General features: G+C 35.9%; 1 long non-coding RNA gene across 1 annotated transcript; it reads left to right on the forward strand.

Annotated features, from left to right (window-relative positions):
- The first annotated feature begins 651 nt into the window (after positions 1 to 651).
- LOC118620530 lies at positions 652 to 3,973 on the forward strand. The gene is made up of 5 exons (XR_004957448.1): positions 652 to 719; positions 1,307 to 1,356; positions 2,033 to 2,121; positions 2,976 to 3,100; positions 3,888 to 3,973. It is a non-coding gene; the product is annotated as an uncharacterized LOC118620530 (long non-coding RNA).
- The last annotated feature ends 21,141 nt before the right edge of the window (positions 3,974 to 25,114 follow it).

A 25,114-nucleotide genomic window follows, 5' to 3' on the forward strand; every position in this document is an offset into this window, starting at 1 on the left:
TATGCCACAGAACTTACATGCATGTATGCATGAACAATGGACATGGACAGCAAAGCTTGAGATAGGGCAGGGAGGGCAGTGGAGGGGGGTATCAGTGGAGGAAAAAGGAGAAACATATGGAACAAAAATAAATTAATTAAAAATATAAATTAAAAAAAATCTAAGATATAGGAATAAAATTGTTTGATCCACTCGTAAAAAAAAAAAAAAAGACTATGATTTTCCCTTTAAAATTTTTTTTAAAACACTTTGTAGATCTGGCTTTCCAGTGGATTCAATAAGAGTCTGGTAAACTTAGCCACAGAGAAATGTACTTTATGGGCTTTAGTTTAAGTCCAACCACATCTTTTCTTGTTTCCTAGAGATAATTTTTAATTTTCAGTTTTTCTCTCTACCACTTCTGTGTTTTTGTCTTGTTTTATTGTTTTGGCTCATTTTGTGAAAGAGTTCCTTTACTTGGAAAGTTACTATTTAAAAAAAACACATCAATTGCTTCTTGTACTAACAATTCTTCAGATATTTTACGATGCAATGATGTGCCTGCTTGATCAATTCTTATGTAAACTAAGGTTTCACAGGTTTTTAAGCTTGTTCTTCATATGGACCTTCCAAATCTACTGGATGAATAATTATTTTCAACCATTTCTTTCAGTGGAGCACCTACAATTATATTTAATGCATCATCTCCAAAATGATCAACACAAAATCACCGTAGAAAAGTAAGTTTCCTAGATGTAGACACTAAATCACTACGTATGAAGTTGAATGTGTTGTGGCTTTATATTTTGTTTCTTTTATATTTGTTTTTGAACTGCATATCTGCTCACTTCCTAACTTTATCATAACTAGTGTCTAAATAAAACTTCCTTCTGCTGATACAAATCTCACCTCATTTTGAAATTAAGTATATTTTTAAGTATACAAATATAAAATGTTATATACAGACCTTCTGTATTTCATCTCTTTGGTTTCAACGCACCATTATGCCTCTTGTGACCTCCACACTCTTGGAATACTGGACAATTTCATATACAGAAAAACACAGTGGTTTCCTGTGGCACAAAGCCTTTGTACTTACTGTTCCCACTACCTGAAAGACCCTTCCACCTCCAGCCCACTTTCACATACTTGCTTAACTCCTTTCAACTGGCTTGCTAACTCTTACTTATTCTTTAGCTCTGACTTCTGGGGGTGGGGGTGGAGGGCTGGTGAAAACTCAGAATGGATTACTGACAATTATATCCTCTTCTTACATACTGATGCACTCATTTATAACACTCAGTCAACATCTTTGTCTCACATTAAGGAGAGAGCTCTGGGAATACAAGTAGTATCCAGCTGAAGATCTGACACCTGGTAGGCACTCTAAGGGAGAGTCAATGTAAATTTTTTTTTTTTTTTTTTTTTTATTATGAAGTATGTTATCAATCTCTATCTGTTGTCATTCATCCATTCCTTTAATAGCCATTAAGGCAATAAAGACCCCCAAATAGGAAAGAGACAAGGGTTTTCTAGAACATTTCATTAATTAATTTTTTTTCACAATATTGTAGTTATGCTATGAATCTTGTTAATTGTTTTATTTTCTCTAATTGAATTTCAAAACATACTTTGCCAAAAGATGTATATACAACTTTTTAGTAGTACTATTTGAAAGCACATGAATCTTTGAAATGGAATATTGTAAAAAGGACATAAATTGAAGGACCAGTTACATTTTTAGTAGCTATATAATCTTGGAATTGTTAGTATACTTTTTAATCTGTAAGGGGAAAATGAGTAAAATATATATGATATATTATTGTAAGAATTAAGTTTAATGTTAATAGCTCTCACTATATTTATTAACTTCCTGCCCAAACTCAGTATTAACAAAACCATTTAATTTAAATATTTGGCTGAGAAGTTTAAAAAGTATCAATATTAATATCATCAGCCTAAAAATTTCAGATATAACTATTTTAAAAATTAAGAGAATGCCATCCCTCTCCAGACTTCTGATTCCTCTCCCATTTTCTTTGATTCTTGAAAGATTACAAATACAGATACAACTGCAGCATGGTTTTCAACACCACAGAAGTAATTTGCCTCTATCTAGGATTTTGAAACTACTAAACAATGGTGAGTGGCCCTCATATTTTCACTCTTGTCTTCATGCACTGTCTAGCCCTTAAAATGTAAAGAGTGATCTCTTTAAGAGAACAAAACAAAAGTAGAAGCTGTGGAGTTCTATTTTTAATCCTATATGAAATTATGTTCCCCAGCCATTGGCCCCATCCTTCCTTTGTTCATTACTACCAAACCTGCAGATTATGATGCTTTTAGCATTTTTCAAAATCCCCAATCTGTTCTTCCTATTCTGAGGCTATTCTTAGAGATACACAAAAATAGAAAATATTTGTCCCCTGATTCACTGTATTCTGGTATATTTGAATATATCAAATACACATTTAATGTGGTCCTCTTAAAAATGAATCTTCTTTCCATGATAAAATATTCTTTAAAATATTGCTATATACTGTTCCACTGCAACAGCCTTTACAAATAACAACCTGAAAACCTTACCAGCTGCTCAGCACTGCTCTTTTATTACTGTTTTCTCTTGCTCCTATATAGGATCCTAAACTCTTTAGCCAAGGTCATCTCAATATAACTACATGAAAACCCGTTTAGAGGAAGCAATTTATTAACATAACTGTAAATCCGGCTTTCCCCCATTCTGATCCCATCAAGAAATAAATTCCTTGAACTGAAGGATGTTTAACTATCAGCAAAGCCTGGATTCATGGCTGCTGTAAACTGCCTGATAAATAAGAGAGCAAAGAAAGGAATAGTCACTGCAAGGCTTCTTCATGTGCTCTACAGCCCTGCTGCTTAAAGTATACTCTTGGAGACCAGCAGAATCACCTGGAGTCTTATTGTAAATGCAGAATCCCGGGCTTCCTCAGACTTACTGAACCTTTATTTTTATCAAGATACCCAAGCAATTTGAATGCTCATTAAATTTTAAGAAGAACTGCTCTATTGACTATACCTGAAGTACTTCTTCAACGGTCCCTTGGATTGTTAAAAACGATCAGCATTAGTTTTAAGAAAATGGGTAAGTTATAATAGTTGTTACTAATATTTTTGACCATGCTTCACAAGTAGCATAATTTTTTTAGCATTAATAGTTATGTTTAAATATTTTATAAATTTGATACATGTATTAGTATAGTAATACATTTTGTAAATTATTAAAATATGCAAAAACCAGCAATGGAAAAGAATTAGATGAAGATAAAATATGGATTATTCGAAATAGTTCATTTTAATGTCATGGAAATATTTAGCATTAACTATAATTATTGATAATAATAAATTATTATACAATATATTACAGATTTATATTTATTATATAATGTTAAATATTAGTGTGATGAATATAATTAAATATTCAAAGTTTTAAAAATTACTTGTTTAACATGAAGAAGTCATTTAAAGGCATGATTCTAAATTTAGATTATGTATTTCTGAATTTCATTTAAATGACTGCCATATCTGACAAATATAAGTAACAAATATACAACAAACAGATACAGTATAAAAAATATAAATATAAATGTGGTAAGGATCGTGTTAAATGATAGTGGATGTAAATCTAACATTTTAAAGCATTTTATTTTATTTGACCAGTTCTTATAAAATTGAATTTATTATTAATACATTTAGGCTCTAATGTGGCTAATGCAAAACATTGCTATGAAGGAAAGTGAGAAATATGCCTTTTACATTATCTGTGTTTTTTTTTTTTTTCAGTATTAGTATTATCCTTAATGTGAGGTCTATGTGTATGACATTTTTAGAGTCACTTGTTGATTTTATGTATCTGTAAATCTACTTAATAGAATATGGTAAACTGTGATGTATGCAAGATGTTAAAACCAAGTGAACAAGTGTGGTCTCCAACCCATCTCCAGCCGAAGAGCTCCTGCTTTTATTTCAGTTTACCTCACATTGTATGTAAGATACATAATTATCTATATCAGGGAGAGTGAGATTTAATTTATGTCTTCAGTTTTCTTTAAAAATTAAGCATACATGGAAGCTCTGATAGATTCTTTTACCTCCCAATACATATCCATTTTGGAGATACTGAGATGAATCTTCCAAAAGGCAAGTAAGGCAAGGAGGACTGAGCCAAACCAATGATGGGTAGTGGAGGAAGAGAATTTGCTAAGTGGCAGGATGTGGATGGAGAACCTCAGGTAAAGAAGTGAAGCAAGAGCCCTGGCTGATTTTTCTCAGTGGTTAGATCATCAGCCCACAGACCAGAGAGTTCAGGGTTTGGTTCCCGCTGAGGGTATGTACCCGAGTTGCAGTTTGTCCCCAGCCCTGGTTGGGGCTGTGTGGGTGGCAACCAGGCAATGTGTCCCTCTCACATCAATGTTTCTCTTTCCCTCTCTTTCTCCCTTCCTCCCTCCTCTCTGTTTGAAGATAAATGCAAAAATGTCCTTGGGTGAGGATAAAAAAAAAGAAAAGAAAAAGAAAATGAAGCAAGGGAAGCAGGCAAATGTCGTAACTCAAGGAAAACATACCCGCAGTTAGTCCAGTCCCGTTCCATTTGGAAATAAATCTTCTAGGACACAAGATTGGTAAGAATAGAAGAGGTAGCAGTCAACAGATGGTAGTACAGACAGGGAGAAGAAAGAAAAAATTTCCAGAACTGAAGAGATATTTGAGGAAACACAATAGGTTGGGCTTCTCATAGTGGCAAATGGAGAAGCTGCCATGTGACATCATCAGTGCAAGCGTTGAGTTTCACTTCTCATGCAAAAAATCAAATACATACTTTTTATACCTGTTAATTAGCAATGCAAGATTCAAACCAGTCGACAGATAACAAGAGTTTATTGAATATCTATAGTCCTATCTTTCCTCTGGAAGCCTGAAACCTGATTAGAGAGAAAAAACAAACACATAGAGAAAGTAAAATAATATAACTATATAGCTTTAAATCCGTTAAGCATTTACCATGTGCCAGGAGGAGTGTTAGCTGCTTTACAACATAGTCAAATATACAGCAACTCAATGAAGTTCAGGTTGTTAGATTTAAATTATAGGTAAAGAGAGTCCAGAAAAGTCAAATAATCTGCTTAAGGCCATATCCACATAGGCACTAATTGGCAAGCCTAAAATATGAATCCAAAAAGGAGACTATGCCCTTATTCATAAACACCAGGTTACACTGGCTACTGATACAAAATTGACCACCAAATAAGTGACGCTGAAAACTCTTAAAATAAATGGTTAAAAATGAAATAAACCAAAAATAATGTAGAGTGTGTGTTATTGAAGAATGTAATTACTATTTGTCAAGTAAGAATATATACACAGGACCATCAATGGTCACTTCTGACCTTGTTTTTTTCTGGGATACTTACTGCCAGTACAGATGATGCAGACAGAGAGAAGCTGGTGGTCGATTTTGTATTTACTGTGAACCCCTGGATTTAACAATTCTACCTTCTTTTACTTCCAAATGTGAGAAAAGATAAAGTTAATGGGGTTTGACTAATGCTATCATAAATTTCCAGTCACTATTGAGCTGTTTGCAAACTGCTTGTTATTACATACTGGGTTACTCACTCCAACTCCCTTTTTATTAACCACCACTGATTTCTTTATGACTTTGTGCTTCACCATGACAGAAGCACAGTGAACTCAAACAAATTCATGAAGTTCACCTCTGCGTTCCAAATGGCTGACGTGTGTCAGGTCTGAGAAATCCAGTAAATCAATGGATACATGCTGCTAAATATCTGCTTAATCTTGCCCCTACAGAATGACCTTGAAAGTTTCATTTAAAAAAGGGTCAGAATATATATGGTATTCAATCAAAGAGAAAGTAGTTTTCATCTCACCAAATATAATTTATACTCTGGAGACCAAATAATAAAAAAAAAACACTAAATCATGAGATCAACATTTCTAGAATAAAAATAACAAAATGCAGCGGGATGTTTGTGTCTGGTATATGATTGATCTTAGTGCTTTAGCTCAGTATTATTACCCTATTAGGTTTTACAAAGCCAGCATTTGTAGTGCTGTTTTCAAAGGTATATCTAAACCTACTCCAGATATGTGAAATATTTAATCTAATTTAAAAACTGCACTTTTGACAAATAAGAATACTTTTAGAAGAAGTTAAGAATATGGAAATACTATAATAAAAAAATAAATATTAATTAGTCTAAAAGAAAACGCAGACGGGAGAAGCTTTCCTCAAACCCTGCATGTCGCTTTCATCCACTCAATCCCTATGCAAACCATTATCTTCTTCAATGTTCAGGCTTCCCTTTGTGTTAGGCCTTCACACTACTGTCTACATTGGCAACAGCTGCTCTAGTCAGAGGCCTTTTCATCTTTGAAGATTTTCTTGACCTGTAAACTCACCCATGAGAATCAAGATTTCCTTCATATAGCTTAAGAACTCTGGATGTATTTCCACCATAGCATCAATCACACTGTCTATTGTTCATTTGGCTTGCTTATTTTTAATATCTACTTCTATATTTTCAATCTGATACAAACTTTGTTCATCAGATATGTAGCAGATGAATAAATGGATGAATAAATGAATGAATAGTATAAGAAAGGAGAATAAACTTGCTGCATACTTACACCTGTAAAAAAAACACCTATTTTTATTAAAATAATATTTATTAAAATTAATTCAGATTTTTAATGAACAATCTCCCAGCAAACTCTAAATTAGATATATTATTTGAATGTTAAGAATTTAAATGTGAGGATACTCTCTTTCTATAAAAGCATATTAAAGAGTAAACAATACAAGTTTTTTTATATTTTATAGTTAAAACTATTTTAATTACCATAATTTTAAAAGTTAATAAAAATACAAAATTAAGAATAGGCAATTTGTAATAAATATGAGAACCTCAGCTAGACTGTAATAATACTGATAGCTTTTTATTTTGTACAGCAATGCACATCTTGACTTTACTGAACCCATCAACCCACAGGGTTCCTAGTGAGGCAGATAATAGAATTTGTGTTTTGTAGCTATGTCACAGAGTTAAAACAACTTTTCTAAGGACATCTTCACTTAGAGAAGAGGAAAAATTAAAATTAAGAAATAGTTTGGTAGCCCTGGCCAGTTTGGCTCAGAAGTTAGAGCATCAGCCCACGGACCAGAGACTCCGGGTTTGGTTCCCGCTAGGGGCGTATAACTTGGTTGCAGTTTGTCCCCAGACTGATTGGGTTGTGTGGGAGGCAGCCAGCCGATGTGTCTTTCTCACATTGATGTTTCTCTCTCTCTTCCTCACTCTCTCCTTCCCGCTCTACCTGAAGATAAATGCAAAATGTCCTTGGGTGAGGATGGAAAAAAAAAAAAAAAAGAAATAGTTTGGTCAACTTGAACCTGAATTATTTAAAGTGTATTAATATGCACTATATTTTATGCAAGGATGTCCTCTTTCACCCCCCTAATTCAAAATATTAGTGGAAATTCTAACCAAAGCAATCAGGCAACAGAAAGCAATGAAAGGCATCCATATTGGAAATGAAGAGGTAAAACTGTTGCTTTTTGCATATGATGTGATTGTGTATATAGAAAAATCCTAAAGATTCCACCAAAACACTATAAGAAACAATAAACAAATACGGTAAAGTTACAAATACAAATACAAAAATCAATGGACAAAAATCCATTGCATTCCTATATACTGACAATGACATTTCAGAAAAAGAAATTTAAAATTTTCTAATGCAGTCATGACAAAAAAGAGTAAAATACCTAGGAATAAATTTAACAATGGATGTACTGAAAACTACAAAGAATTATTAGAAGAGATTGAAAAAGACACAATGAAATAGAAAGATAACCTAAGTACATGGATTGGGAGAATCAACACAGTAAAAATATCTATATTACCCAAAAAATATACAGATTAAAGCAATCCCCATCAAAAATGTTATGAAATTTCTTAAAGAAATAGAACAAGAATTATCAGATCTGTATGGAACCACAAAAGACCTCGAATAGCCAAAAAAAAAAAAAAAAAAAAATCCTGAGAAAAAAGTAATGAAACTAGAGGCATCACACTACCTATTTTAAATTACATTACAAAGTGACAATAATCAGAACAGCATGCTACTGGAAGAATAACAGACACAGAGACCAATGGAACAGAATTGAGAGTCAAGAAATAAAATCACATGTATACATGTATACGGGCAAATAACTTTTGACAAAGGAGCCAAAAACATACAATGGAGTAAAGAAAGCCTCTTCAATAAATGGTACTGATAAAATTGAAAAGCCAGATGCAAAAGAATGAAACTAGACTATTGTTTGCATCCATATACAAAAATTAACTCAAAATGGGTCAAAGACCTAAATATAAGATCTGAAACAATACAGGTACTAAACTTATGTAATTGGTCTTAAAGAAGATTTTATGAATTTGACCCCAAACACAAGGGACAAAATAAATGAATTAGACTATATCAAACTAAAAAGCTTCTGCACAACAAAAGAAACTGCCAACAAAACAAAAAGGTGACCAAGTGAATGGGAGAAGAAGTTATTTGCAAACAACTCAGAGCAGGGGTTAATATCCAAAATATATAAGGAACTCATACAACTCAACACCAAATAATCTAATTAAATAATGGGCAGAGAATCTGAACAGACACTTCTTCCAAGACATACAAATGGCCAACAGATATATGAAAAGATGCTCAAATTCACTAGCTCTTAGGAAAATGCAAATCAAAACTACAATAAGCTAATACCTCACACCTGTTAGAATGGCTATTATCAACAAGACAAGTAATAACAAGTGTTGGACAGGTAGTGAAGAAATGTACCCTCATTCAGGGCTGGTGGAAATGTAAACTGGTACAACCACTATGCAAAAAAACAGTCTGGAGGCTTCTCAGAAAATTAAGAATAAAGTTACCATGTGACCCAACAAGCCTTCTTCTGGGTATTTATCTGAAAATTTTATTAAAATTTCAAATTGAATCAACTAGCTTTTCATGTATAAAAAGCATTTCTGAAATAAAATTTATATAAGGAAGAGCAGGTAATAGAAACAAACTATGCAGATCTTACAAAATGCAATATATATATTACTATTGTAGTGAGTGTACATTATGATCTCTTAATAGTAATGCTCTTTGAAAATACCTGGTCTTTAGTGTACTCCTTCTGATCAGACCCCTGACAACGCCATCTTGGATCTCTAAGTAGGGCAGTGGATAACATTCCTGAACCACTGAAAGATCTGAACAAATGAAAATATTTTATGGAATGTGTTCACTGCTATCTACTGATCTTTTGGTAAGAGCTCTATATATGTATGTTTTATGAAAAACAGTTACAACAGAATCTATTCCTTTAATCTCTGAGACATATTGTGATGCAATATCACCAAATCAAGACTTTTATTAGACCATTATAAACATAAAAATTGGAATATTCATGAGGTACTTTTTAAAAAAATATTTTTATTTTAAAAACTTCCTGAGAAATAATCTAGAAAATTGTCTTTTAAGAAATAAGTAGCCACGGCCAGTTTGGGTCAGCGGTTAGAGCCGCGGCCTGTGGTCCAGAGAGACCTGGGTTTGGTTCCTGCTAAGGGCACGTACCTCGGTTGCTGTTCGTCCCCGACCCTGGTTGGGTCGTGCGGGTGGCAGTCACTCGATGTGCCCCTTTCACATCTCTCTCTCTCTCTCTCTCTCTCTCTCTTCCTCTCTCTCTCTCCCACTCTATTTGAACAAAAAATGAAAGAAAAAAAATAATCAGGTGAGGATAAAAAAAAAAAAAAGAAATCAACAAAATTGCAGAGTAGATTCAGATGCCATTCTTCTATGTTTGTGCAATGACCTGAATTTTTAAATACTGAGTAATGGCTGATCCCATATTATAGTTTCATAAAGGCATTGAATCTTTTTTTATCTAGGGTAAAGCATAAACAGTGAAAGATAGCCTTATGGCATATTTTTTATTTGTTTACAAATAGTAAGTAACCTAGCACACCAGTATTCAGGATCTCTTATGATGCTTGGCTTAGGATAAAGTAAAAGCCTCCATGTCTGTGATAAATACAAATACTGGGAAGTGCCAGCACTGGCAATAAAATGTTCATTATATTCTCATGTTTCTGGGTAAAAAACCCTATTTGATTGTTCAAAAAATTATTTAAAAGCAAATTTATTGCACTCACCTCCTCCGATGACCTCATCAAAATTAAAATTATACTATTAAAAAATAAACATCTTAAGACTAGCTGAACAGAAGTTCTATAAATAAGGATATAAAGAAGAAGCCATGTAGAGACTGGTCAGAAAGGTAGAGAGGAGAAACTGATTGGACCCATACCCATGTGTAATGGTTGAGAAGGCAGAGGGATTATTTAGCTGTAGAGGTTGCCTGCTTAAGAGCAAGGGGTCTCACTCCCCAATTGGGCTCCCTAGCCCAGAACACCAGTGCCAGGAAGAGGAACTTACATAATATCTGGCTGTGAAAATTAACAAGGATTCCTTCCATTAGGGTGAGACAGAAGATGCTGGAAACCCATGCATTCTCTAAAGGGACAGCCTACAAACTCTTGCTTGTAGGTACTTACACTGGGCTTTGGCAAAGGAACAGAGCTTGGGGACTTCAGAGTTACACAGTAAGAGACAGTTGTTTGTCTTAAAGGAGAGGGTTAGCAAGGTAGCCACCATGTCTCTGTGTTGAGTTCTCTCATACAGTTCATGGGTGCCATCTTTCTTGGATAGAGCGCTTGTCCCAAATGGCGTTAGCCTGGAGAGCTCCACTAGCTCCACCCTGACCATACCTTGAGGCCCCGACTTACTAAAATTGCACAATATCCGAGGCTCCATTAGTGACAACCAACCTAGTTCTGCATTCAACTCTGTCTTAAAAAAACTCTTTAGGAATTATGCTAAAGCTTGAGGTGCCAGACACACAGAGGGAGAAACTGCTTTGTGTGGCTTCAGGGTGAGGACTACCTTCCCACACAGCCAATAGGCACCACCTTTTCTGTGTGGAGCTCTTCTTTCACACAGCATTAGCCTGGTGGACTTTACTAGCTTCACCCTGGTGCCTCCTTGAGACTTTCACTCAAGTGACTTACATACACCCAAGACTCTTTCAATAGCTAAGCCAAAAGTGATGGGTCCCAAAAAGCTTTGGGCCTCTTGCTGAACTGCCTGGGCCAGTACTGGTGGCAGCAGGTTTCTGTTCACAACTTGGTCCTTCCCACATGCACCCAAGCCCTTAATAATCAGCTTCCGCTGATGGATCACTTTGTAGCTCTTAACAAATAGCCCTGGATTAATTATAGGCAGACTGTGCCAAGGGACCCTACAGAACACCTACTACCTTAAGGCTACCTTACCTTACCAAAACTGGGAGACATAGCAGATCTACTTAATACATAGAAACAAACACAAAGAAGTACCCCAAATGGGAAGACAAACATTTCTCAAGTGAAAGAACAGAAGAAATAGAAAACAAACAAACAAAATAACCAAATGAAAACACTGAATGATATGGAGGCAAACAAGCTAGCAGGTACAGACTTCAAAGCAATGGTTAGAAAAATGTTCAAGGTACTTGGTGAGAACTTCAACAAAGAAATAGCAAGCATTAAAAAGAAAATAGAAACCATGAAAAAAATCAGTCATAAATGAAGAGTACAATAACTGAAATGAATACACTAAAATAAATCAATACAAAATTAGATGAAGCAGAGGATCACATCAGTAATTTGGAAGACAAAGTAGCAAAACATAACCAACCAGAGCGGCAAACACACAAAAAAATCAGGGAAAAAAAAAAAAAATCACCTGAGGGACATCAAGGACAACGTCAAGTATAAACATATCTACATCACAAGGGTATCAGAAGGAGAAAAGAGAGCAGGGGATTGAAAGCCTATTTGGGAAAACAAAAAACAAAAAAAGCTTTCTTAATCTGGTGAAGAAAGTAGACATATAAAGCTAGAAAGAATAGAGTCCCAAACAAGATAAACCCAAAGAGGTTCACATGATACATAATAAATTAAAATGCCAAAGGTTAAAAATAAAAAGCAGATCTTAAAAGCAGCAGAGAAAGAGAGAGTTTCTATAAATCTGTCAGCTAGCTAATTATTCAACAGAAATTTTCAGGCCAAAAGGGATTGATAAAAAATATTCAAAGTGATGAAAAGCAAATACTTATAACCAAGATGACTATGTACAGTAAGGCTATCATTTAAAATCAAAGGAGAGATAAACAGCTTTGCAAACAACAAAAAGCTAAGAGTTCATGACCACCAAAATATTCTTGCAAGAAATATTAAAGGGACTATTTTAGGAAGAAGGATAAAATAAAAGAACATAAATATGAATAATTAATAGCTATAACTACATACCTATAAAAATCACTTTATTTATTTATGTATTTTTGGCTGGACCAGCAAATCATTTAATTTTATTTCTTAAAATTATATTAATTTAGTTATATTTTTACAGATGTTTCTCCTTTCTCCCCCCTAGACACCCTTTTCTTGATCTGCCCCCTGCCCCATAACAGGATTGTTGTCTATGTCCATTGGTTATACGTATATGTATACAAGTTCTTTGGTTTATCTCATCCATACTCACATCTCCCTCCGCTAAGATTTGTCAATCAGAACCGTACTTATTTTTATGTCACTGGGTCTTTTTGTTCAAGAGCTTATTTTGTTTGTTATATTACAAAAATAAGTAAGATTATGTGGTCTTTGTCTTTCTCTGATTGGCTTATTTCACTTAGCATAATACTCTCCAAGTCACTCCATGAAGTCTCAAATGATAAGAGATGTTTTCTTCTTACACCTGCATAGTGTTCCGTTGGTATACGTACCACAGATATTTTTATCCACTCATCTATTGATGGACACTTGGGCTGTTTCCAGATCTTGTATATTGTAAATAGTGCAGCTATGAACACAGGGGTACATACATTCTTTCTGATTGGTGTTTCAGGCTTCTTAGGATATATTCCTAGAAATGGGGTCACTGGGTCAAATGGCAGTTCAATTTTTAATTTTTTGAGGAGACACCATATTGTTTTCCATAATGGCTATACCAGTCTGCATTCCTACCAGCAGTGTACTAGAGTCCCCTTTTCTCCACACCCTCACTAGTACTTGTTTGATGATTTGTTGATGGCAGTCATTCTGGCTGGTGTGAGATGATACCTCAAAGTCTTTTAATTTGCATCTCTCTGATGATTAGTGACTTTTAACATTTTTTTATATGTCTCTTGGCAATTTGTATATCCTGTTTGAACAGGTATCTATTTAGGTCCTCTGCCCATTTTTAATTGGGTTCTTTGTCTTCCTTTTGCTGAGTTGTATGAGTGCTCTGTATATTTTGGAAATGAATCCCTTATCTAATGTATCATTGCCAATTATGCTTTCCCATACAGTGTGTTCCCTTTCCATTTTGATGGTTGTTTGTTTTGCTGTGTAGATTTTTAGTTTGTTCTAGTCCCATGTATTAAATTTTTCCTTTGTTTCTCTTGCCCTAGGCTTTTTTTCAGTGAAAATTCTGCTGTGTGTGATGTCTAAGATTTTGTGGCCTACATTTTCTTCTAGGAATTTTATGGATTCATGAGTCATATTTAAGTCTGTTATCTGTTTTGAGTTTATTCTTGAGTATGGTGTAAGTTGGTGGTTTAGTTTTATTTTTTTATATGTAGCTGCCCGATTTTCCCAATACCATTTATTAAAGAGACTCTTTTTACTCCATTGTATGCTCTTGCCACTCTGTCAAATATTATTTGAGCATAATGTCTTGGGTCAATTTCTAGTTTTTTTTTTTTTTTTTTTTTTTTTTTTTTTTTATCCTCACCCGAGGACATTCTTCCATTTTTTGTTCAGGTAGAGTGGGAGGGAGAGAGAGGAACAGAGAGAGAGAGAGAGAAACATCGATGCGAAAGGAACACATCGAGTGGCTGCCACCCGCACAACCAACCAGGGCCGGGGACAAACTGCAACCGAGGTACGTGCCCTTAGCGGGAACCGAACCCGGGTCTCTCAGGACCGCAGGCCGACGCTCTAACCGCTGAGCCAAACCAGCCAGGGCTCACCTCTTTCATTTCTGATTTTATTAATTTGGGTTCTCTCTGTTTATTGGTGAGTCTGGCTAAAGGTTGATCAATCTGATTTATCTTTTAAAAAATAACCAGCTTTTAATTTCATTGATCTTTTTTATTTATTTATTTTTTTGTTTGTTTTTGTTTTTTTCAGTCTCTATGTCATTTATTTCTGCTCTGATCTTTATTATTTTCTTCCTTCTCCTAACTGTGTTTTTCTTTTTGCTGTCTTTCTAAATCTTTAAGTTGTTTGGTTAAATTATTATAAATGTCTCTTCTTTCTTGAAGTAAGACTATTGCTATAAACTTCCCTCTCTGGACTGCTTTTGTTGTGTTCCATAGATTTTGTATTGTTGTGTGTTCATTTTTATTGGTTTCTAGGAAGGTTTTTATTACTTTCTTTCTGTCTGTACCGCAGGCCAACGCTCCAACCACTGAGCGAAACTGGCCAGGGCAGTTTTTATTACTTTCTTGATCTCATTGGTAACTCAGGTGTTGTTTAATAACATGCTATTTAGCTTCCATGTATTTGAATGTTTTTATTGTAATTGATTCCTAGTTTTATGCCATTGTGATCTGAGAAGATGCTTGATATGATTTCAATCTTCTTGAATTTGTAGAGACTTACTTTGTGTCCTAACATGTGGTCTATCTTTGAGAATATCCCATATGCACCAGAGAAGAAGGTATATTTCAGCAACTTTGGGGTGAAATGTTCTATAAATATCAGTTAAATCCAACTGATCTAGTTTTTCATTTAGGGACTCTGTTTTCTTGTTAATTTTTTGTCTAAAAAATCTATCCAGTGGTGTCAGAGGGGTGGTAAAGTCACCCACTATGATTGTATTACTATTTATCTCTCCTTTGAAGTCCTCTAGTAGTTTTTAAATATATGATTTTGGTGCTCCTATGTTATATGTTTACCAGGGTTATATCCTCTTGTTGAACTGATTCCTTTAATATTACTTAGTAACCTTCTTTGCCTCTTATTATGGCCCTCATTTTGAACTGTATCATAACAGATATAAGTATTGGTACATCAGCTTTTTTTTTTTTTTTCATTTCCATTGGCCTGGAAATTTTTTTCCATCCACTCACTGTCACCCTTTGTTGTGAGGTGGGTCTCCTGTAGACAGCATTTATATGGATCATATTTTCTTATCCAATCACCTACCTTATGTCTTTTGATTGGAGCATTTAAGCTATTTATATTTGAGGTTATTATTATTGATAAGTACTAATTAGTTGCCACTTTTAATTTATGTATGTGTTCTTATCTCTCTGTTTCTACTTCTATTTACTACTCTCCTTCCATTTCTTTTTTTTTCTTTTTTTTCTTTTTAATTTCATTTTTGTTACAGATGTTTCTCCTTTTTTAACCCATTGACACCCCCTCATCCCCTCTCCCCACCCCCAGCTTTGTTGTCGATATCCATTGGTTATGTGTACATGCACATAAGTTCTGTGGTTTATCTCTTCCCGGCCCCTACCATCCCCTCTTCTGAGGGATGTCAGTCTGTACCCAACTTCCATGTTTCTGGGTCTACCCTATTCCTCAGATTGTTATGTTTATTATATTCCACAAATAAGTGAATAATGTGGTATTTGTCTTTTTCTCTTTGGCTTGTTTCACTTAGGATAATGCTTTCCAAGTCCCTCCATGTCATCTCGAAGGATAAGAGATACCTCTTTCTTACAGCTGCATCGTACTCCATTGTGTATAGGTACCACAGCTTTTTTATCCATTCGTCTACTGATGGACACCTAGGCTGTATCCAGATCTTAGGTATTGTAAAAAGTACTGCTACAAACATGGGGGTATATATATTCTTTCTGATTGGTGTTTCAGGCTCCTTAGGGTATATTCCTAGAAGTGAGATCACTGGCTCAAATGGAAGTACAACTTTTAATTTTTGAGGTAATACCATATTGTTTTTCATAGTGGCTTCATCAGTCTGCAGTCCCACCAGCAGTGTACTAGGGTCCTGTTTTCTCCACACCCTCACCAACACTTCTTGTTGAATGATTTGTTGATGGCAGCCATTCTGACAGGTGTGAGGTGATACCTCATTGTTGTTTTAATTTGCATTTCTCTGATGATTAGTGACGTTGAGCATTTCTTCATGTGTCTCTTAGCCATAAGTATATCCTATTTGAAGAGGTGTCTATTCAGCTCTTCTGCCCATTTTTTAATTGGGTTCTTTGTCTTCCTTTTGTTGAGTTGTATGCATACTCTATATATTTTGGATATTAACCTCTTATCTGATTTATCTTTGGGAATGATGTTCTCCCATACAGTGGGTTGCCTTTGCCTTTTCATTTTGATGTGTTTTGTTTGTTTGTTTGTTTTTGCTGTGTAGAAGCTTTTTAGTTTGATGTATCCAATGTGTTCATTTTTTGCTTTGTTTCTGTTGCCTTAGGTGATATATCAGTGAAAATTCTGCTGCATATGATGTCCAAAATTTTGTTGCCTACATTTTCTTCTAGAATTTTTATGGATTCACAGGTCACATTTAAGTCTTTAATCCATTTTTGAGTTTATTCTCGTGTATGGTGTAAGTTGATGGTCTAGTCTCATTTATTTGCATGTAGATGTCTAATTTTCTCAGCACCATTTATCAAAGAAGCTGTCTTTACTCCATTGTATGCCATAGACTCCTTTGTCAAATTTTAATTGAGCATAACAACTTGGGTCCATTTCTGGTTTCTCTATTCTGTACCACTGTTCTATATGCCTGTTCTTGAGCCAGTACCAAACTATTTGATTACAGTGGCTTTATAGTATAACCTGATATCTGCTATTGTGATCCCACCTACTTTGTCCTTCTTTTTCAAAATTGCTGTGGCTATTCAGGTCTTTTTCGGTTCCATATGAACTTTTGAAGTATTTGTTCTAGTTCTGTGAAACACAACATTGGCATTTTGATGGGGATTGCATTGAATCTATAGATTGCTTTGGGTAGTATGGACATTTTAATGATATGTTAATTCTTCCAATCCATGAACAAGGTATGTGCTTCCACTTTTTTATATCTTTCTCTATTTCTTTGTTCAATGTCCTGTAGTTTTCTGCAAATAGGTCTTTTAGTTCTTTGGTTAAGTACATTCCTAGGTATCTTATTTTTTTTCCCACGATAGTAAATGGGGTTGTTTTTTCAGTTTCACTTTCTCTGAGTTCATCATTGGTGTATAAGAATGCCATCAATGTCTTGACGTTAATTTTGTATCCTGCTACTTTGTCAAATTCATTTATTAATTCTAGTAAATTTTTGATGGAGTATTTAGGGTTTTCTATGCATAATATCATGTCATCTGAAAATAATGACAGTTTCACTTCCTCCTTTTCATTTTGGATCCCATTAATTTTTTTCTTCATGTCTGATTACTGTGGCCAAGACTTCCAGTACTATGTTAAATAAGAGTGGCAATAGTGGGCATCCTTGCCTTGTTCCTGTTCTTAAGGGAAATGCTTTTAGTTTTTGCCTATTGAGTGTGATGTTGGCTGTAGGTCTTTCATATATGGCCTTTATTATGTCAATATATGATCCCTCTATTCCCACATTGCTGAGTGATTTTATCAGAAATGGATGCTGGATTTTGTCAAAGGCTTTTTTGGCATCTATTGATATGATCATGTGGTTTTTATTCTTCATTTTGTTTATGTGGTGTATCACATTTATTGATTTGCGAATATTGTACCAGCATTGTGTCTCTGGGATGAATGGCACCTGGTTATGGTGAATAATTTATTGATGTATTGCTGGATCCGATTTGTTCAGGATTTGGCATGTATGTTTATCAAGGATATAGGCCTGTAGTTTTGTTTGTTTCTTTGTTTGGTTTTTTCGTAGTGTCTTTTTCTGGTTTTGGAATTAAAATTATGCTGACCTCATAAAACAAGTTTGGAAGTCTTCCTTCTTCTTGAATTTTTTGAAATAGTTTGAGGAGAATGGGTATTAGTTCTTCTTTGAATGTTCGGTAAAACTCCCCCATGAAGCCATCCGGGCCTGGGCTTTTGTTTGCTGGGAGAGCCTTGATTACCTCTTCAATTTCCTTAGTTGTTATCAGTCTGTTCAAGTTTTCTATCTCTTCCTGGTCAAGTTTTGGTAGACTCTATGTTTCAAGAAATTTGTCCATTTTGCTTAGATTGTCAATTTTGTTGCCATATAATTGTTCATAGTAGTTGTTAACAATCTTTTGTATTTCTGTGGTGTCAGTTGTTACTTCTCTTCTTTAATTTCTGATTTTGTGTATTTTGGTTCTCTCTTTGTTTCTTGGGGAGTCTAGCTAAGGATCCATCAATCTTGTTCATCTTTTTGAAAAACCAGCTCTTTGTTTCATTGATCTTTTGAATTGTTATTTGGACTCTATGTTGTTTATTTCTGCTCTGATCTTTACTATTTCCTTCCTTCAACTTGCTCTGGGATTTTCTTTTTGTTTGCTCTCTAGTTCTTTAAGTTGTGAGGTTAGATATTCTATTAGAGATTTTTCTTGTTTCTTGAGGTAGGCCTGTAGTGCTATGAACTTCCCTCTCAGAACTGCTTTTGCTGCGTCCCATAGATTTGTGTTGTTGTGTGTTCATTTTCAATTGTTTCTAGGAAGTTTTTATTTTTTTCCTTGATCTCCATGGTAACCCATTCATTGTTTAATACATGCTATTTAGGATCCATGAGTTCAAATGTCTTTGCATGTTTTTGTTGCAATTGATTTCTAGTTTCATGCCATTGTGATCTGAGAAGATGCTTGATATGATTTCAATCTTCTTGAACTTGTAGAGACTTAGTTTGTGTCCTATTATGTCATCTGTCTTTGAGAATGTCCCATGTGCACTTGAGAAGAATGTGACTTCTTTAGTTTTGCGGTGTAATTCTCTGTAGATGTCTATTAAATCCATTTGGTCTAGTGCTTCATTTAGAATCTCTATTTGCTTGCTAATGTTTTGTCTAGAGGATATCCAGTGGTGTCAGTGGGGTGTTGAAGTCCGCTGCTCTGATTGTATTGCTGTTGATTTCTCCTTTGAAGTCCCCCAGAAGATTTTTAATTATTTTGGTGCTCCTATATTGGGTGCATATATGTTTATCAAGGTTATAACTTCTTGTTGGAGAGATCCTTTCAATATTATGTAGTGGCTTACTTTGTCTCTAGTTATGGCCTTTATTTTGATATCTATTTTTATGAGATATGAGTAATGCTACCCTAGCTTTTTTTTTTTTTTTTTTTTTCTTTTCTGTTTGCTTGGGAGATTTTTTTCCATCTCTTTACTTTCAATTTATGTGAGTCTTTTGTTGTGTAGTGGATCTCTTGTAAACATATATATGAGTCATGCTTTTTTATCCAACCAGCTAATCTGTGTCTTTTTATTGGAGCATTGAGTCCATTTACATTTAAGGTAATTATTGCTATGTACTTATTTATTGCTATTTTTGTTTAGTGTGGTTATATTTTTCTTATATTTCTTCTACTAATTACAGCAGTCCTTTTAACATTTCTTGCAGTGCTGGTTTTGTCCTAATGTATTCCCTTAGCCTTTTTTTTGTCTAGGAAGCCCTTAATTTGACCTTCTATTTTGAATGATAGCCTTGCTGGGTAGAGTAGTCTTGGAGTCAGATCCTTGTTTTTCATAACCTTGATTACTTTATGCCATTGCCTTCTGGCCTGTAGTGTTTCCGTTCAGAAGTCAGCTGATACACTTATGGGGGTTCCTTTTTAGGTATCCTGTTGCTTGTCTCTTTCTGTCTTTAGGATTCTCTGTTTGTCTTTAATTTTTGGCATTTTAATTACTATGTGTCTTTGTGTGGGACTGTTTGGGTTTTTTTTTTTTTTTTTTTACTTGGTGCTCTCTGTGCTTCTTGAACTTGAATATCTTCTTCCTTCCCCAAATTAGCGAAGTTTTCTGTCATTATTTCTTTGAATATATTCTCTAACCCTTGCTCATTTTCTTCTTTTTTGGCGACTCCTATGATGTGAATAATATTACATTTCCAGTTGTCCCACAGTTCTCTTCAGCTGTCTTCCTGTTTTTTAATTGTTTTTTCCTTTTGGTTTTCTGATTGGTGAATGTTTCTACCCTGTCTTCTAATTCACTGATCTGGTTCTCCGCTTCCTCTACTGTGCTGTGTAGACCTTCCAATGTGTTCTTTATTTCTGATATGTCATTCTTGATTTCTTCTTGGTGGTTTTTAATTTCTAATTGGTTGATTTTCAACATTTCTATGTCCTTATTCATGCTGTTGAGCTTTCTCAAGATTATGGCTCTGAATTCTCGTGCTGTTAACTTGCTTAACTGCTTCACATTTATCTCATATTTGGTACAGTTCTTTTGTTCTTTCATTTAGCTTTTGCTTCTGTGTTTCATAATTTTGGCCATCACAGTAGGCTTTGGAGCCTGCCAAATTGTTCTTGTGGGTGTTGGTGTTTTGCTCTTTGTGGCTCCCTCTCCTGGGTTTGGATGGGCGAGGGAGGACCCACATTAAACACCACTGTCATGTCTTACTTTTCTAGTTAGAATTGCTAGCCCAGAAATTGTACAGTTATCCTCTAGCTTTTTGCCTGAAGGCTATCAGTAGCAGTTACTTGAAGAGATTTGGGTTCTTAGTTGAATGAAAAACTCCCTCAGGTACTCAGCCTCAGGGGATTTCCTGAGGGTGGGGCAGATGCTGGTTGTTAGTGAGACTCAATTTGCATTTCAATGGCCTACCTGGGTGGGGTTGAATCTCCAAGGGAGTGGCTACCAACTCTCCCCAGAGCCCTGGAAAGGAGTAAGTTGGCCACCGTTCTGCATGGCTGCAACTCAGCAAAAGCTCTGAGCCCTTTCCAAATACCAAGTGTCCCCACGCAGTTCCAGTCCAGTCCTCCCTCCTTCTGCCAGAGCCCGAGGTGAGTGGCTGTGGCTATTTTATCGTCTGTCCTGGCTCTGCACTGTTGAGCCACTTGGGAGTTTAACCCGAGGTCACTACTCACAGACCTGGCCTCTGCTGTCTGTGGGCCCGCAAGCCCCCCTTTCATGCCTCCGCAATCCTATCAGGATCAAGTCAGTGTCTCTGGTTATATGATTCTCACAAGCTGCTTTTCTGTTCTTCCTTCATTTCTTGTAGTGCTGGTTTGGTGGTAGTATATTCATTTAGTTTTGTGTTTTTTTTTTCTTCCTTTTTTGCCTGTGAAACTCTTTGTTACACTTTTTTTTTTTTTTTTTTTTTTATCCTCACCCGAGGACATTTTTCCATTTTTTGCACAGATAGAGTGGGAGGGAGAGAGAAGAAGAGAGAGAAACATCGATGTGAAGGGACACATCGAGTGGCTGCCACCCGCACGACCAACCAGGGCCGGGGACAAACTGCAACCGAGGTACGTGCCCTTAGCGGCAACCGAACCCGGGTCTCTCCGGACCGCAGGCCGACGCTCTAACCGCTGAGCCAAACCGGCCAGGGCAACACACTTTTAATTTTGAATGATAGCCTTGTTGGATATAGTGGTCTTGGATTCAGAGCCTTGCCTTTCATTACTTTGTATACTGCATGTCATTCCCTGCTGGTCTACAATGTTTCTATTGAGAAATTAGCTGACAGTTCTAATGGGAGCTTTCTTGTAAGTAACCTTTTGTCTTTCTCTAGCTTCCTTTAAGGTTCTTTCTTTGTTTTTAATGTTTGCCATTTTTATTATGATGTGTCTAAATTTGGGTCTTTTTGGGTTCATCTTGCTTGGGACTCTGTTTCCTGAACTTGTGTGAGTTTTTTCTTCACCAAATTAGGAAAATTTTCTGTCATTATTTCTTCAAAAAGGTTCTCTGTTCCTTTTTCCAATTCTCCTTTTGGTACACCTATGATGCAAATGTTAATATATTGCATGTTTCCCCAAAGCTCCCTTAAACTCCCCAACTGCTTTTTAATTATTTTCCCATTTGCTGCTCTATTTGGGTGTTTTTTTCTACTTTGTCTTTTAACTAGCTGTTGCAGCATTCAGCTTCTTCTAAATACAATTGAATCATTCCAAAATATTTTTTATATCAGTTATGTCATTTTTTATTTCCACTTGGTTTTTATACATATCTTCTACCTATTTTATGCTGGTGTAGTTCCTACTGAGCTCTTTATAATTCTCAGTAAGTTGTTTGTAGTTCTCACTAAGCTGTTTGACACCCTTAAAACCATTGCTTTGAATTCTTTATTTGAAAAATTGCTTGGTTCTATTTCATGTAGTTCCTTTTCTGGTGATTCCTCCTTTTTCATTTGTGCATGGTTTCTTTGTCTCACCATTTAGCAGTCTGTCAGTTCCAGGCCCAGTGAGACATGTTGGGATGTGTAGGTAGGTTGGTATGTATAAAGTAAGACCGCTATGTCCCCCAACTCTTCTAGTGTGTGGTGCCTCTTCCATGTTGTGAGTTCTGGAGGATTGACAACTGGCACTAGTATTGGTCTGTTATGGTAGGCATTGCTGGGATGTGTGGTTCAAGCTGCTGCTTTGGTGCATGTGTCCTCAGATACCAGTGCTGCCTGATGGGGCTCATCTCCTAATCAGTCACTTCTGATGCTGCTGGGGTAAGTGTCAGCTCCTGCTTTGTGCTGCTACCACTGCTTCTGCTGCCAGGGGATGCTCTCAGTTCCCAATTTGCTGCTGCCATTGGGGGCTGAGGATGCTCAGCTCCCAGGATGTTGCCACTGCTGAGGGAGGGGTTCTATTTTCAATCTACCGGTGCAGTTGTCAGGGGTGGATTTGGCTGCCTGAGCATTGCTCCTGATCAGCCTCTGCTGATGCTTCTGGGGATGGTTCTCAGCTGCCAATCTGCACTGCTGCTGCAACCTGGAGATGGATGTCCACCCTGGAGCCTGTGGTGCTGGGGGTATATCTTGGCTCCTGAGCTTCAGCTGCTGTTGGTGGTGGGGCTCCACATTCATACCAGTTACTGCTGCTGTCAGAGTAAGTGCTGGGTTCCCAAGCTAGCACTATTGCTGCTGCTGTAGTGGATGGTGCTTGACACCCAGCTGGTTACTGCTTCCATGAGCAGCTATTTTGACAGCACTGCTACTGTGCACTGGTTCACATTGACACAACAATATCCACTGTCTCATCTTGCAAGGTGCACTGGTGTCTTCAGGTCACTGGGTCCTAAACACTCCCCACCACCTTCTCCCAGAGAAGACCAGTGGACCTTCCATAATGGTGGGGCCTTCTGGTTGAGCATGGAGAAGCACCCTGACAAGCCACTTACAGCAGTAGCCAGCTGCTTTCCAGTCCACAGCATCATACCCTCTGCCCCAAGTTTCCATGCTGCTGCATGGTTGCTCGTCATACCCATGTCCACTCACACTAACTCACACTCTCACTTACTCATCATCTCACTGGTCCTGCCCACCACTATCATCCACTGCTCATCTTTTAAAATGATGCCCATTGTACATAGTCTATTTCCTGAGAGAAAATATGATATTGGCAGAGAAGCAAAAATAAATCGTCATGTTGAAATCACACAGCAAATGAAGAGGTTTTTGGGGAAACAGGCTGAAAGAAAACTTTGAGCTTATTTACAGTGGACATAGGTGCAACCAGAAAGGGGGTGCAAGTTAGAATAAGTATGTGGTATTTAGTATTGTGTTATTATGAAATTTTCAATAGCTTTTCAATGAAACTAAATTGCACTGGTACACAAAAAGCAGTGCATGTAAGAAATTAGTATACACACATAATCCAACAGAAATCAATACTTTTTAAAGATATGTTAAAATAGAATACTTATACCCCTGGAAAAAGAAGTGAGACGACATCAGACTTGTATAAAGACTATTTTAAATGTGAGCTCTAGCCCAGGGGGAGTGGCTAAGTTGGTAGATGACATCCCATGCACTGAAAGGTTGCTGTTTCAATTCCTGGTGAAGACATATATGTGTGTGTGGGTTGGGGAGCCTATAGAAGGCAACCAATCTGTGTTCATTTCTAATATCAATGTTTCTCTCCCTCCCTCTCTCCCCTTTCCTCACTCTAGAGCTTGTCCTTGGGTGAGAATTAAAAAAGAAGTGAAGTCTAAATTGTTATTACTAAAAATACTAAAATATCTTAAATTTTTATGTAAAGTATAGTATTTATTTAATGATTTTAAAATATGCTGACAGAATTAATTACATTAATAAGGAAATATCCTGAAACTAATTTTGAAAAATCCTGGGAATGCACAAGAAATTTTGATACAGAATGAGGTTTTGAAAGAGCCCAGGGAAAAAGGTGGAATGAATGCCCTTGGGATATCATATTAACTATAGTTTGCTTATTAGAAAACAAGTAAGTTGATTAAATTAGTGGTAGGTTTGTATTGGCCCCCATCTCTCATTCATTTCCCCATGCCAACCACACACTGCTTAAGCAGAGATTCCTTAACTAGGCTATTTATTATACATTGAGGTTTGAAATGTAGTGATGATTGCCTTAATGAATTAATTTCTGCAGTTAAAAATTATACTATGTTATATTGTTCTGAAGTTACCTGGAAATACTGCATCTTACCTGTCTTTACCTGTATGTTTTAAAATAATATTTTATTAAACAAAATTTTCACTTGGAAAGTCATGTCTTCTTTATAGGTAATGCTTTGGTTCTTATTCTAAAAACAAAACAACAAAACAAAACAAAAATCAACAAAACATTTTCAGCACCAATATTCAGAGAAAATCTGTGTGCCCAATATTAAAAATTAACAAATACTAAAATGTTTCTTTCAGCTCAAAAATTTTAACAATGAAAGGTTTTCGGCTTTAGCCTCTTCTCCTGATAATGAGCCCATTTTCTTAGAGACCCATGTCCTGAGTGCAACTTTCCTTAGAGGAAGCTAGTGTCAGAGATTTTTTATCCTCCTGTAGAATACTTTAATGCAAAATGTATTAAGGGCAATTTAAAACTTAATATAAATACCATTTTACTGCAAAATTCTTTAACTTAATATTTTTCAATTATATTTTAAAAATTCATATATGGTAACATATAACAGGT

Source organism: Molossus molossus, unplaced genomic scaffold (assembly GCF_014108415.1).
Source record: "Molossus molossus isolate mMolMol1 unplaced genomic scaffold, mMolMol1.p scaffold_m16_p_7, whole genome shotgun sequence".
Classification (NCBI taxonomy): domain Eukaryota; kingdom Metazoa; phylum Chordata; class Mammalia; order Chiroptera; family Molossidae; genus Molossus; species Molossus molossus.